The sequence below is a fragment of the Gracilinanus agilis genome, chromosome 6 (genome assembly GCF_016433145.1).
Source record: "Gracilinanus agilis isolate LMUSP501 chromosome 6, AgileGrace, whole genome shotgun sequence".
NCBI lineage: Eukaryota > Metazoa > Chordata > Mammalia > Didelphimorphia > Didelphidae > Gracilinanus > Gracilinanus agilis.
This window is the reverse complement of record NC_058135.1, coordinates 224,769,521-224,786,093: the sequence shown is the minus strand read 5'-3', so window position 1 is coordinate 224,786,093 and position 16,573 is coordinate 224,769,521. Positions and strand designations below refer to the sequence as shown.

General features: G+C 35.9%; 1 long non-coding RNA gene across 1 annotated transcript in view; it reads right to left on the bottom strand.

Annotated features, from left to right (window-relative positions):
• The window catches only part of LOC123251493, a 95,299-nt gene extending 78,892 nt beyond the window's left edge, over window positions 1-16,407 (bottom strand). Inside the window, exon 1 of the long non-coding RNA XR_006506507.1 lies at window positions 16,347-16,407. This is a non-coding gene — a long non-coding RNA (uncharacterized LOC123251493). The remainder of the gene's footprint in view (window positions 1-16,346) is intronic.
• Between the last annotated feature and the right edge of the window lie 166 nt (window positions 16,408-16,573).

The following is a 16,573-nucleotide window of genomic DNA, read 5'->3' as shown; positions in this document are numbered from 1 at the left end:
TCTTCCTGTGATCAGGTTTGGTGAAGATGGCGTGAGTTGAGAGCCAAGAGTTTTTGCTCATGCGGTTTTAATTTTGTTAGATAATTAGGTTTTTTTTACTTCTATTTCCTTTTTATTCCTTCTACTTCAAGTGATTATTAATAAACTCTATAAAATGTAATTCTTGGAGTATTGGATATTAATTTGAATCTTACAATATGAAATCTAGGTAATTATAATTTTCCCACTTTCACTGGTTTTCTTTAAACATCATATATACCTATGCTAACATGATACTTTTAATAATAGTTATAATAATAGCTGACAATTATATAGCTCTTTAAAATTAATAAAGCACTCTTAAATGTTTCAATTTCATCTTTATAACAATATTGTGAGGTAAGTGCTATCATTATTCCCACTGTTCAAGTGGGCAAAAATGAGGTTGAGAAGTTACATGATTTGCAGAGATGAACAAATAAGGGTTGAAAGCAGGAATTAAATACAAATCTCCATGATTTCAAGTCTAATGTTCTATCTACTATGCCACCCCATCTCCCATTTTATCAGTAAATCAAGTTAAACTTAATATGTATTTATGTTCCTAAGCTGACAGCAATGTTAGCACTGGATTTTTTTCCCCTCAAACTCACAAAAATCCATTTTCTTTTCCTCTCGCTTCTTCTCCCCATTGGGGAAAATAAAAACAAAATCCTTTTAACAAATATTCATAGACAAGCAAAACAAATTCCCATATTGGCAATATCTAAAAATATATCTGTGAGCCCTGAGACCATCAACTCCATTGGCATGCTTCATTATGAGTTCTCTGGATTCATGGTCATTGTCTTTGTCAAAGTTCTTAAGGTCTTTCAAAGTTGTATTTACAATGTTGTTACTATATAAAATGTTCTTTTGTTCAGCTCATTTCACTGTATCACCCTAGGTTTTTCGGAAACTGTCCATATCATTTCTTACAATGGCATTTCATTGTATTCATGTAACAACTTTCTCAGTCACTTCCCAACTAATAGGTAACCCCCCTTCATTTCCAGTTCTTTGTACCCACAAAAAGAGCAGCTATATTTGTAATTAGGGGCCATATTTATTTTTAATCTCTTTGGGCTAGATACCTAGTGGTGGCATTACTGGATCAAAGAGCATACCCTTTAAAAAAAATTGGGGGCCTATTAGGTGTCTCATTGGATAGAGCACTTGGCTGGAGTTAGGGAGACCAGAGTTCAAATCTACCTCAGACACTTATTAGTTGTGTAACTCTGGACAAGGCACTTAACTTGTTTACCACTGTTTCTCCTCTGTAAAATGGGGATAGTAGCAACTAGATGTGAAGATCAAATGAGATAACATCTGTAAAGTGCTTAGCATAATACCTGCCACATAGGAGGTAATGAATTTTCTTCCCTTTTTTCTCTCTTTTGCCCCCTTCACTTTCAAATTGCTTTCCAGGATGACTAGACCAAAGCTCTATTATTTGTGCCCATTTTCCTGCAGTCCCTCTAACATTTGTCATTTTCTGTCTGTCAATTTTGCTAATCTATGGGTACAGGGTAGAATCTGAGCTGCTTTAATTTACGTTTCACTAATTATTAGCAATTTGGAGAAATTTTTCATATAGCTATAGATATGTCAGGTTTCTTCCTTAGAAAACTGCCTACTTATGTCCCTAGACCATTTATATGTTGTGGAATGGCTTTGAATTCTCATGAATTTGAATCAGTTCTTTATTAGAGTAACCCGATGCATTTTCCCCAACTTATGCTTTGCTTCTAGTTTTTGTCTGTATTGGCTATTTCTGCAAATTCTTTTCATCAAAATTATTTTATCTTCTATCTGTACTTGTTTTCATACATTTTTTGATCAAGAAATCTTCCCATATCCATAGATCTAATAGGTAATTCTTTCCTTGCTCCTCTAATTTATGTTACCTTTATGTCTAAGTCATGTATTCACATAGTGCTTATCTTAGGATATGTGAGATTTTGGTCTAGATCTTGTTTCTGCCCAAATGCTTTCCAGTTTTCCTAGAAATTTTTGTCAAAGTGAGTTCTTCTCCCAATAACTGAGGTCTTTGGGTTAGTCAAATATTAAATTAGTACATCCATTTGATTCTGTATGTTGTATATTTAAATACCTCCACTAATTAACCTATTTTTTAAGCAGTAGCAAATAATTTTAATGATTACTATTTTGTAACATGCTCTGAAATATGATCCTGCTAGGGACTCTTCTTTCCCACCTTTTCTCACTAATTCCCTTGAGATTCTTTATCTTCCATTTCTCCAGATTAATTTTGTAATTTTTTATAGCTCTAAAAATTCATCCTTTGATGGTCTGATTAGCATTACACTGAAAAAATTAATTTAGAAAATATCATTTTTATTATATTGGTTCAGTCTATCCATGAGCACTTAATATAGCTTTCAATCAATAGTAAGGTACTAGAATTAAGAGAAATCTGGAAAAGTTTCCTGTAGAAGGCAGATTTTAGAGAAGATGTGAAAGAAGCCAGGAGGCAGAGATGAAGAAAGAAAAAAATTTCAGGCATGGAAAACAGTCTGGAAATGAAATGCAGGGGTTCTGGAGTGAGGTGAGGGGATTATGAAGGACTTTGAATGCCAAACTGAGGATTTTCTGTTAGATCCTAGATTTGACAAGATCTACTGAAGTTTATTGAGGGAGGTGGTGGCGAGTCGACATGGACAGACCTGCACTTAGGAAGATCTCTCTGACAGCAGTATGGAGGATAAACTAGACTAGAGAGGCTTGAGGGTACAGAAATAATCCAGGCATGAGGAGATGAGGGCCTCCATCATAGTGGCAGTGTCAGAGAAGAAAGTTTATGAGAGATGTAACAAATGGATACATAGATTCCAGTCAATTTGGGGATTGGCCAAACAAATTTTGGTATAGGAATTAATAGAATTTAACTATGTGAATCTTTGTTTCATCTACATCTACATTCTTTAAACAATATACTGTTGTATTCTTACTAATCCATTTTTCTATTCTCTCCAAGGGTAAATTAATCCTACTCACAGTTATGATCATTGCCTATTTCCTTCCTATTCTCTTCTGTGTTATTCTCACCTAGGTGTTACAATGGATAGAGTGAGGCTTGGAGTCAGGAAGATCTGAGTTCAGATCTAATCTTAGTAGCTGTATGATCATGGGCAAGTTACTTAACCTTGTTTGTCTCAGTTTACTCATGTGCAAAATGGGGATAATAGTATATATTTCCCAGGGTAGTTGTGAGGATCAAATAAGGTAATAATTGTAAAGAATTTAGCACTGTGTCCAGCACACAGTAAACACTATATTCCCTCTCTATGAAAGCAGGGACTGTCTTTTGCCTTTGTGTGCTAAGCACTTAAAATAGTTATTAACAAAGAGTAGGGCCTATTTAACATTTATTTACCGTTTTCCACCCTCTCTTAATACAGAATAGGCTAGTGAGCTAGGGAGTATGTACAAAGCACCAGAGATCTAAGTTTGATGCAATCTACTTGTTTTCCTGTCTCTCTTCTCTGTACTTAGCCTAAAATTCAATCACAGCCCTTACTCCTTTCCTTTTATACTTTTCTTTTCTATCAACTCTATGTGTTTAGTGTTTGTGTTGCTAATATCTCCCTGTATCTACCTGCATTTCTCCCTCACTTTCCCCCACTGTTTCCTTGTCAAGTGAAATGTATTTCTGCATCCAACATGTTTACTTTTCCTCTCCTTTGATAAATTCATAATAGTGGGATTCAAGCATCTCCCTCTCTCCATCTTTCCCCTCCTTGTTTGTAGTCTTCTACTTGTGAATTAATAGTTTTCTCCACTCTTCTTTTCCCCTCATACCTCCCCTTTCTCCTTTTAAGACCATCCAAACATAATAAATCAACTCTTGGACCCTCTATCTAGATTTCTTCTATGATCCCTAATGATAACAGGGTTAGAGAAGACTTCCCCCATTAGAATATAAACACCATCATTGTTAAGTCACTATAATTTCTTACTCATACTTACCTTTTTAAAAAATAAATTTTATTGGTCTTTTTTTTTCAAATCACCAAAATTTCCCCAATATACTTCTCTTTCTCCTCAGAGCCATCCCACATAAATATTTTTAAAGAAAAAAGAGAAAATTAGCAAAATTGATCAATACGTCATATAAGTCTGAAAATATGTGCAGTATACTATATTTGTAGACCTCTCACCTCTGCATGGGGTGGGGTGAAAATGTCATCTTGTATCTCTTCTTTGGAGACATAGTCTTTGTAATATTGTAGCATTTGGGGGGATTGCTCTGTTCACATTGTTGTAGTTACTGGGTCTATTATTTTCGTGTCTCCACTTATTTAATTCTGCTCCAGTATATCTTTGCATACTTCTCAGTCTTCATCACATTCATCATTTCTTACAGGGCAATCATATTCTATTAATTCCTATACCAAAATTTGTTTGGCCAATCCCCAAATTGACTGGAATCTATGTATCCATTTTGTTTGTTATCACAAAAAGTGTTACTATGTTTTGGTGTATATGGTTACTCTCTTCTTATCAATGACATCTTTGGGGCATAAGACTAGTAGTGGAATCTCTGAGCCAAATGGTATGAATACTGGAGTAAGATGTTATTCTTGGTTATAATACTATTTCTTTTGCCTTTTGGAAGATTATATACCAACTTTTCTACTCTTATAGAGATGGCTGCTAAATCTCCTGTGAATTTGATTGAAGTGCCTCATTACTTGAATTCTTTCTTTCTGGCTATTTGCAGTGCTTTTTCTTTGACCTGGAAACTTTGAATTTTGGCACCTGAATTCCTGGGAGTTTCATTATGGGATTTCTTTGAAGAGTTGACTTGTGGTATTTTTCAATTTCTATTTGTCTTCTTATGATTTCTTGAAATATAATATCTAGGTGTTTGTTTTGGTCATGACATTCAGAAAGTTCAGTTCCTCTTAGAGGATCTCTCTTTGATCTGTCTTCCATGTTATTTGGGGCTTGGTTTTTTTATATAGTTCTTTTTAAAAACCACACTTTTGATTCATGTATTCCAATAATTCTAGTTGAACTTGTATCCATGCTTTATTTTTCTTTGAGTCTCCACATATAGACGTTTTGGAGTTTCTCTTCTACTAATATGTATCACAGACATCCTTTTCACTAAAATACCTTATATGGTAGTTTGTTTTTTGGTTGTTGTTTACTCATATTTCCAGTCTTACTTCCTATATCTGGATAGCATTGGGATCATGTTCTATGCACTGCTTGAATGGTCCTGTTTTGTATTCTCTTGGGTCTTGCTGCTACTTCCTCAGGGCATTGAACACTGTATTCTTCAAAGATCTCAAGAAGCTCAGGGGAGGGTCTTGCAAGCTTTTAGAACACCTAGTCTAGTCATGATTGCTGTCCTCCTAGTCTGAGTTGTACAGGCTCCTAACTAAGGTATAGGTCTGAGTAATACAACTTGTACCTGCCCCTCGTTAGAAATCCAGAAGATTTCTGCTAGCCTTAATCATAGTCAACAAGAAAGTTCTATAGAAGCAGAGCAACAGAATAGAAAATTTCCCTTTGGCCTGAGCTCCTTGTCTGCCTCAGGCAGGCAAGCAGATGGATCTGAGACTCTAGTCTACTCCCAGGACAAGTCACACAGATGCTATCTGTTCCTTGCCTAGTATATAACCCTCAGGCCTAGGATCAGCTTCTTACCCCAAGGCATAGTACCCCTTCTCAGCTCTCACTGGATCAGAGACCCAGCTCTGGAATATGAACAAAAGAGTCAACTGGTACCTGTCCATGATCCTTTCAAAAAAGTCAGGTCTCTTTGTATTGGATTTGAGAATTCTCTTGTACTGGTGTACATATAGCCACAGCCACTAGTCCAATTTCCTCACATCAGAATGCTCAATGCCATACTCTAGGCTAGGCCCAATTTCTAACGATCTCTGTCTGTCTTTCTATGTCAACCTGGGATGGAAATCTAACTCACTGTGATTTTTCCTTGGATTCTCCCATCAGGACTTGCTTTCCAAATCTTTATGAACAGATGAGGAAGGAGCTGGACTGTACTGCTTCTTCCAACTTCACCATTTTGGCCATTCTCCATGATTTTAGATCAATGTCTGGAAAGACAGTCTGTAGTAGACTGTCCCAGGAATCTATAATTGGCATTTCTTCTTTAACACTACTTCATTTTTGAATACCAGTCTTCTCTTAATACGGTTTAAAACTGCATTAGTGTTCATAGCTGCCAAGTCATACAATTGTTTTCTATTCAGTTTTGGAACTTACTAAAATTCACTGGCCTTTTTTTAGGTGAGTTGCTTTCTAGATATGCCTTCACATCTTATATTTCTGAAGTTGATTTTCTTCACAAGAGTAGGACTTTTCATTTATACCTTCTCAATTGAACTTGCTTCAGTCCAATGTTACAGCCTGTCTGGACATTTTAAACTCTTAAATGTCAAGAAGCATTCTAACCATCCCTCCTAGATTTATGGCATCTGCAAATCTGATGTGTGCCAACTATACTTTTGTCCAAGTCATTGACAAAAAACATTAACTACACAGATCCCAGGGACATTCCATGGGATAACCCTCTTCTAAGATGACCACAAAGAACTCTTGTCTTATTCTTAAAATGCTATCTGTTCATCTATCTTACTTAGCAGACATGCTTATCAAATTTAAAAATTATAGACAGTTGGCTTTGAATATTTTATTTTTTAGAAAAATTTTCCAAGGTTACATGAATCTTGTTTTTACTTTCCCCTTCACCCCTCCTTCATACCCTCATATCATAAAAATTATAAACAGTTGGAAAGACAATTAATGTCTTTCACAATGGATGACTATATGCAAAATGATCAAAAGGATAGAATACTGGACCAAACCTAATAGGATGAAATTTATTTTTTATTTTTTTTCCAATAGGATGACATTTAACATAAGTGTAAAGGCAAACATTTGGGTTCAAAAAATAAATGTCACCAATAAGACCTAGAAGAGATATGGCTAGATAGGAGTTAGTCTGAAAAAGGAATGTAGGTTTTAGTGAACCACCAGTGCAATAGGAGTCTCCAAAGTGATTTTGAAACCAGGGAAGCCAATTTGATCTCAGGTTGAATTAGGAGATGAATAACATTCAGTAATAAGACTATAAAATTCCTGCTATATACTGTCCTGGGCAGACCATATATCAAAGACAATGTATGGAGTCCTACATGCTACATTTAAGGAAGAACATAACATTATAAAGTATCCAGAGAAGGAAAACTAGCTTGTACAATCTACTATTCCAGTCACATGAGCAACAATTTAAGGAACTAGAAGTATTTTCCCTGAAAGACTAGGGAGACATGACAGCTGTCTACAAGTATCTGAAGAGCTGTCACCTGAAAGGGAGATTATATTTGTTCTGTGGTCCCTAGAGGATAGAACCAGGAGAAAAAAGTGCCAGTTGCAGGAGAAACGTTTAGACTTAATGAAAGGAAAAACTTTGTAACAATTAAACTAACCAAAAATGGAGTGAGCTACCATGAGAGGTAGTGGAACCCCTCCTTCATTTAAGGTTTTAAACAAAGGCTGGATTACTACGTCAGAGTAAGGATGAAGGATAAAGGAAAGAATTTTGGAGGGAGGGACAGAATGTTGCACAAGAGAAGCATGAGACAAGAATGGCAGTTGAGGACAGTGGGGAATTCTGGGAAGGATTCCTGAAGGACCAGGTCTTCGACTTGGGGAGCTCAAAGAGAGTGGAATCGGCAAGTGAGCTCTGAGTAAACCCAAGGCAAAACTGTGAATTTCCCCAACTGGAATTGAAGTCCTGACACCCTGTTCTTTGTCAGTGGACATATTCTCATATCTAAGACTATATCAACATATCCTTTGAGGACTTCTGGACTCCATCTGGGAGCAGATCCCCAAAACTACTCTTCCTATTCTGGCCTTACAGAGACTCTATTCAACTGAATTATAATTACAGCTTGTAGACTAGATATAGAAATAGAGGGTTGAAAAGGTGAAGCTTTGGGTTGGAGACTGAACTGGCTCCCCAAAGTGATGGACCTGGGGTTAGACTTTAGGGTAATTTCCTAATTTCCTGTGACCACCACCCTTATCAATCATCCTGATACTCTTAATAAATACTTTTTGCAGTCAGAGAGCGTCTCAGGATTATTGAGAGTCAAGAGGGGAAGAAGATCCCTCTGCTTTTGTCGGGCAGAATCCATCTTTAAGCTAGACACCCCACCCACCTACCCCCATCCCCGGTGGTGCCTACAACCTGTCAAAGGGGAGGCTTGTGTGAATTCTGGTTCTGGTCAACATCGAACAGGGTCACCACATACCTCACCTTTTGTGGAAGCCTTCCCTCTAACCTTTGAGGGCTGGCACACACTCCTCCCTCATCCGTCATCCGTCATCCACCATCCAGGTGAAACCCCCTTTCAAGTCCCCTACTATTAGTGGCTCCATAAGAGTGGGAAGGGAGAATTACCACACTGATCTATCTCTCTTCCTCACCCAATCCCTCTCTATCTGGGCCACTAATATAGTCAGGGATGTTATAGAGGGAGATGTTTTTCAGGTACGGATTAGACTAGATAGCTTCTGAAGTCCCTTCCAATTTGACACTCTGTGAGTGACAATCTGTGAATTCTCTTCCAACTGTATGATTCCATACCCCACTAACCACAAATATGTCTCCCATTTAGTAAAATTCATTTTCTTTGAACAATGCTTTGTGCTTGGAATTCCAGAAAGGCAGAAAAAAAGATACATACTGCCCATAGATAGCACTTAATATCTGTTAAACAGAAAAATTTAATTAAAAAAAAAGAGCCTCCTTCCCCTCCTTTTAAAGGAGGAATATAAGCCAGCATGATTTTAGTATGCATCATTTTATTCAGATGCCTTGCTCTGAACACCTAGTTAAAATGATCTATATAGAGAATGGTAAAAGAGAAAATAGAGGAAAGAGAATGAGGCACTTTGTGAGAGAGAGATCTTGTGAGAGCAGATCTTCTACCTGATTCCTCCCAGGTCACTTCCAATGGCTTATCATCCATATTATGTAAATCTAAATAAGAATATACCCCAAGGCCTCTGTGATTCTTTATCTACACTCATCAACAAATTATCTCTATACAGATGATTTGCAGATCTATATATTGAGTCCCAGACTCTCTCTTAAATTCCTGTCCTACATCACCAATTGCCTTCTGGACACTAGCACTTGATAAGCACCTCAAATACTCAGAATGGTCATAGCAACTGGTTATCTTTTCCCCAAATTCATCTTTTCTAGTTTCCATGTTTTTATTGAAGATACCTGCCATACTTCTAGCCACCCATGTTTACAATTTCAATCCTTCACTCCCTTTCAACCTCCAATATATCCTATCACTTGCCAGATCTTTTAGATTGTACCTTCTTATCTCTCAGATAAAACCACTTCTTTTTATTAGAAGTCAGAGTTCAAGGCTATCTGTTACTATTAACATAACTTCTTAATTAACCTCTCTGCCTCAAAAATCTCACTATTCTAGACTATCTTCCATAAAGTTGCCAAAGGGATGTGCCTAAAGCACAAGTCTGACCACAGATCCATCCCTGCTCAAGAAGTCCCTGTGGTTCCCTGTTGCCTCCAAAATCAAATACAAACTTCACTGGCTTGTCATTAAAGTCATTCTTAATTTGACTCCTTCTACTCTTCCATCCTTACTATACATTATTTCCCTTCATATACTCTTCAGTACAGCCCAAGAGGGCTTTTATTTTTCTGTCTCTCATGCAACTATCCCCTGTTAATTAACTGACAGATACTTATTAAGTATATATTAAGAGTCAGACACAGAGCTAGGAAGTAGTCTTTGCCCTTGAGAATGCATAGTCCATGGGGAGTGGGCAACAAAATAAACAAAATAGATGCAATAATTTAACAGTTTCAGGTGAACAAGAAATCCTTTGTGTAAGACATGTGTAAGTGATGCTTGAGCTAAAGCTTGAAAAAAACAAAAGGCAAATGTGAAGAGGGAGCACATTTCAGGCTGGATGATGGCCAATGCAAAGTCACCAAGAGAGAAGATAGATGTCACATAGGAGGAACAGCAAGAAATCCAGTCTGGCTGGCATGGAAAAGGGAGTATAATATATAATAAAGTTGGAAATATGGACTAGGAATGATTTTAAATGTCAGAAAATCTTAATATTGATTGTAATAGATTATAGGAGCCAATGGAATTTACTGAGGAGAGGAATAACATGATTGGACTGGCACTTCAAGAAAATAACTTTGACAGCTATCTGGAGGATAGATTAGAACAAGGAAAAAAACCTGAGGCAAAAAGACCAGTTAGGAAGCCAATGCAATAAGCTAGGTGAGAAGTAACGTGTACCTGGGAGGTAGCTGTATCAGTAATGAGAAGGGGATGGATATGTAAGATACTGTAATAGCAGAAACAAGATTTAGTAACTGAATAGATATAGGGGGAAGGGAGATAAGGGGGAGAGTATGACAATCCATGGCCATAAGGTACTCTTCTCACTTCAGCCTCTTAAAATCCCTTGTTTCCTTTTAAGCCCAGCAGATCAAGCTCTACCTTCTATATGAGCCTCTAGCTATTTAGTGCTATAAAAAGGAATTCTTTCTTTAATTTAATGGGGGAACTGGAGGTCCTCTTACTATAGAGATGTGTAGGGATTAACAAGTCCACAGTGACAGGAAGGAGAAACCACAGAGACAGAAAGTGAAGTAGGAAAAGATTATAAAAGGAGTCAGTTGCTGACAGTGGGCTATCAGTTGCTGACAGTTAGAGCCAGCAGTTGCTGGGAAGTTGGCTGCTAGGCATGAGTTGGTGGTTGGTATTTAGTTGCTGGAATTTAAAAGCAAGCCTGAGCTTACTGAGAGGGTTTTTTGGCCTTTTCTGGGTTGGGAGGTGGCTGGTCTTTGTTGACAGACCTAATTGAGGTTGGATTAAACACTGATTGGGTTGGTTTTGATTGGCTGGATTGGGTTGGAACTTTGTGGGGTGGTTTGTTATTATCGGTAAGTTATAGGCAGTTATAGGTAGATATAGGCAGTTTTTTAGGTAGTAATTATAGGTAGTTATAGGATAACTAGTATAGACATTAGGAAGCTTTCTTTCTCTACCTTTTTCCTATAGTTCTCTCCTTTTTTTTTCATTTTACTATCTCTATTTTATTTTATTTTATTAATTTCATTTTACTATCTCTATTTTAATTAAACTGAATTGTTAATTGTTAAAAGTTGCTAGAAATTTTCTTTTCTCTGGCTTAAAGGGATAATATGAATTTACAACTCTACTATATTTTCACTAAAACTTAAATTATTAAAAGTTGCTTTCTTATTTTGTCAAAACTCCTAATTTAACCCTTATAGTGCCTACCTCAAAAGATTATTTACTTTCTATGTACTTTGTAAATATTTTTGTGTGAATATGTCCCTTAATGGGATGTATAAATTTTTTATGTTTTTCTCTTTGTATCCCTAACAACCTAACCAGAACTCACAGTAGGCCCTTAATATTTGCTGTTTGATTAATATTTTCATCAATTTCACAAAATAGTATAATTTTTTTTATTACTAACCTGCTTTAAAAATGATAAAGCAATCAAACAGCTACCTCTCTATACAATAATAGCATGAGGTAATGGAAAGAACAAGAATCTGGTCACTGGAAGCCCTGGCTCTACCTCTGACCACCCTACAACTTTAGCAAAGATTTGTCAGTGCCCTGGCCTGAGTTTGCTTACCTAGAACATGAAAGGACACGACTTTGTCCTAGGATTGAGAGCTGAAAAGAACCTTACCCATTGCCTCCACTGACTCTTAATTTTTACAAATGAGGAAATTTAGGCCCAGAAAGTGAAAAGGCTTGACCAAGGTTCCTTCCAGGTCAAACATTCTTTGATTCTGGAAAAGGTCAACAAAGGTGAATAAATAACATTACAAATGGAAAATTAAGTATCCAATTTTGAATAAATTATGAGGTTAAAAATGACAAACAAAAGTGTTCTTAAAATGTTCGGTTAAATGATATCCATTAGAAAGACAAACTCAAACAGAAACTGGATGGCCTCTGAGATTTCATCAAATAAGCAAAACAAATGTGAATGTCTTTTTAAAAAAAGGTTATAGTGTGGAGCCAAAAGGTTAAAAGCAACGTAAGAAAATCAAATGAGGAAACCAATTTTATACCATCATTCTCAAACTCTTGTTTAGTTTTTAATGTCCCACTGCTGTCTCTCAAAAGGTATATTGACTAGATACCAATCAATCCTAACTAATCAAGTAATAAATGCAGTGTAGTTAACTTGGCACATAATGAAGGTTTAGGACAAAATTACCCATGTTGAATGCTTGGAATACAGTTCTATAAAAGTCTAATTCACATTTCCATTGCAAAGGAAACTCTTTCAAATTTCCTTCCTTATGATAGTAATGCCATATGATACATAGCCTGCATCCCCAATTTCCAAGGACAGAAAGATCTAGAGAGACCTGGGCTATCTGCCATCAATAAAGTCAAGACTACTGTATATGGCTTCATGAGGAAAATAAGATCTAATTCCCATTTCATTCTTTTAAGTTTTACTTTTTAAAAGAACAGATGAGTCATTCTAACTAACCCTTTAATACTACTACAGAAGACAGGTTTAAAGATGAATATAAGGATGATTTTTTCATTAAGCCTCTAAGTGATTATCAGAAAACAACTTTTTTTAAAAAACAGAAAATTTAAAAATCTCGTTTTTTCAATTTGCAAAACAAATGTTTTACAAAATTCAAAGAGTTTCTGAATTCAAAATAGCCAAGAAATCTTAATATAACCTACTTGATATTTCTTTAGGCTGAGGAATTATATATTTTTAAGTAGATACGATTTTTAAGAAATAGATATACAAACTCAATTGGAGTTTCCTAATTTGCAAAACTATAGTAACTATGATAAAAGAATGATCTCTACAAAATATCAACTCAAAAGTAAAGCTCATATAAATGTTGCCTCTCCTTATAAGACTGTTTCAGCTATTTCAGTGAATTATACAAAAGTTTAAAGTGCCCCAGCAGAGACTAGAGGTGTTCTTGACTGACTACTCAAAGGCTTTGTCAATGGAACTTAAGTTTCAGCAGGCCCTACAGAAGGCTGTAAGATTTTGATAGGCTATATATCTATTGTCTGACAATTAGCATAGCTAAGTTCAAAAAGGCTCTTCGATAAATTGGATGATGAATTTTTCAACTACAGTAACTCTAAGAAATGACCTAATAAGTGGTAGAAGAGTAATGATCTTGATTGTTGGAGGATATACCCACCTGGATGAAATTTTAAATCATTGAAGTATTATATTTTTGTTTAAATTTTTTTTGTTCTTTCCAACTATGGATTTGTAACAGAATTCCAAATAGCATTTGGATGAGCAGTAAATTTATGCCCTGCTCTGAGACCAAAATGTAAATGTTCACACATTGAAACAACAAAAGATATTTTACAAAATGTCTTACTATTAAAAAGGCTCCTATCAAATGCTAATACTGATCAGAATCCTCCATTACCACTACCTGGTGTAACCAAAGCACTCATATCATCTAGCCTACTTTTAGGACTGATAAATAAATGTTCCCATGTGACACTGTTGTCTTAATTTTTAATTATAGCAGGCTTTAAAACATAATTTCTATTCCAGGGGGAATTATACAAGGTCAAAGCTAAAAGAGAAGTTGGAGATTAGATTAGTCCAAGTCCTTCATTTTAGAGATGAGGAAACTGATCCTCAAAGAAATCAAGTGAGTTGACCCAATACTATACGCTTTGATTTAGAAATGTTAAGTGTAGGTCTCCTTTTGATAACCCTAATCTCCTCTTCCTACAAAATCCCAAAGCTAATATTGTACTTCCAGTTGATATATTCTTAAATGAAAAACATCAACTTCATTTTAAACATATACCCTCATTAAGACTTGTCACTATGTTTGTCATATATTTCCATCAATAAAAGAGCAATTCTTTCAAGTTATCATCATATACATGGAATATGTTAAATATTCCACCTCCTCAGTTACTGCACTCATTATCACACTTAAGCTTGATTAAGAAAGAAGGCCCAAGAGCCCTAATTTTAATAGAAATTAACATATCATCTCTGTTTAGATTCTTCCTATTTTGAAAAACTGCAGGGAGTTTAAATTATATTACCCAGTGTCTGCATACTCCACACTAACTTGGTCTGACATGAATAGTGCTATAATCACCCCAAAAATGAAAATGAATCATCCTAAATGACCTTCTCCTTTAAAAAATACAACCAGAAATCTGAAATTCTAAGACCTCACTATGACTCACTGCTAAATAAGCAAACTCATGAACAAAATTTATTTCTAAATTTCTTCTCTGGACTAGGAAAGAAGTAGGATGCTTTTTAAGGTCTCCTAACAAGTTGAGCACTGTACCCCCAGAAGTATGAACTAGAACCCACTTACTATATCTTGATAATAACACAATTTAACAACTAACTCTAGAACTAAAATTTCTCTCAATTGTAAAGGTTCCAGTAAAAAATGGCTTTCTTAAAATTAACCTATTTATTTCTTTAAGATGTCCAAGTTTTTAGAATCACTTTAGGAATTTTTATAAAGATAACATGGATACCACTACCACAATATTTTAAGTAGTTTTCCTCACCCCCAAAGATTGAGGGGGAAAGATGGAAGAAAAGAAAAGAAGTAGCTGCTATTACATAAAATGGATGACAAAGATTACTTCTGTCAGAGGACAAAATAGGAAAATTGAGGTTTATGTCTATTTTGAGAAGATAGCAATAGCTTTTTATTAAATCATTTACTATATTTAAGAAAAGTGTTAATGTAGGGATTAAAAATTACATCATTGTCACATTTAGAAAGGAGGGATAATTACAAAATGTTACCTTGTTTATTAAAAAAAGAAGATTCCTTTTGAGAACCATTCCGTGTCTCAATTCTGCCCCTCCCTCCTCTACTAGTCTGTTTATTCAGTGTCAATACACCAAGTAAGCCTACAGGTTCAATTTCTCTTCAGATTCTTTCAATCAATCTATAAAAAAAAAAAAAAACACCTCATATATGCCTGCCTTGTATATCTAAAATAACTTTCCATCTCCAAACTGTCTTCACCTCTGGTCACTGAGTCATCTTTTAAGATTAAAGGTGAGGGTTGTTTTTTTTTTTTTGGGGGGGGGGAGAGCTGGTATAAATTGATTGGTAGAACCATGAAAGCAACACAAACATAGATTGTTGTGAATGTGGTTAATAGAGACATTAAATTTCAAAGCATGGCATCAAAAAATGTTGCATGCTTCTGTCTATCATTTCTGTTCATTCATTGTTTCTCTGGTTTCATTAATTGTGCTAAGACGTTTACATTTCCTCTATTAATTTTCTATAAAAGGCATTTTCCTCATTAATTCTATTTGTCATATTTTTAAACAACTGCAGGCATATAGCTCCAGAAAGCTTAACTCTAGACTTTCTGCTTCTTCAGGTAACCAATTTTGACTGAACAGAAGCTGTTCAAATATTAAAGGCACTCTGAGATGACAGGAGTTTACCTAATCGCATACATGGTATGTGACACATCCCTTTCCACTAGCTTTCTTTTCCTTCTTAATAATAAGAATAATAACAGCAGCAGCACCGAAAATGTTGATCAGAGATAACTTAAGAGAAGCACGTTCACTTGGGCTATTTATATGAATAATCAAGTTACAATAGTCACATCTGAAAATTACAGGCTAGGTAGTTAAAACAGATGCTTCTTACGTTCCTTCATATGTACTGTGGCTCCCTTTGCCAATACCGTCAAGCGTTAGGCAAGAACTAAAGTATAAACATCTGCAACACCTCTTTCCGTTTTGTTAACATTCTTTCACACATTTTACTGTTAACTCCTCCAAAAAAGGCAGATTAAGATTGTAAAAATAGCGAAATTGGGAACATCTGTGCAATAGCATCGCAAAACGGAATGAAACATGAATAAACAAAAACATGGCGAAAGTGGCCTGGGGTTGTTACACTGTCAGATCATTTTTCCAAGCCCAACATCAAGGCTTTTGTTACAACCAAAGCGGTCATTTGCATGGAGAACCAACAGGGTTTCTTCTTCTTCAGCGTTTCCCAGATCGTAACACACACTCACTCTCCACCATCCACACAGACAAATCTTTCCTCTTGCAAACAAACAATACTGATAAACACACATCTATTCGCAACGACAGAATCTACAGACTCCCCCGAACACTCTGAATACAGAATAGTTTGCTGCTGCAGCGTAATTTCGGTATAAAAATAACAGACAAACCTTTGGAGCGCTGCCCCAGCCGGAGTTCCTCTCTCTCTCCCTCTGCTCTGCTGTTACTGACAAGATCAGGCTGAGATTAACAAGTCCATGCTACTCTATCAACCTGACTCCTCAGGTTTTTCCTATGCACTTCATTAGCTTTAAATTCACTACAAACTTTTCCCAAAGTTAAAATAATGAATTAGTAAAGAGGGAAGCAAGCCGGGGGTGGGGTGGGGGCAGGGATG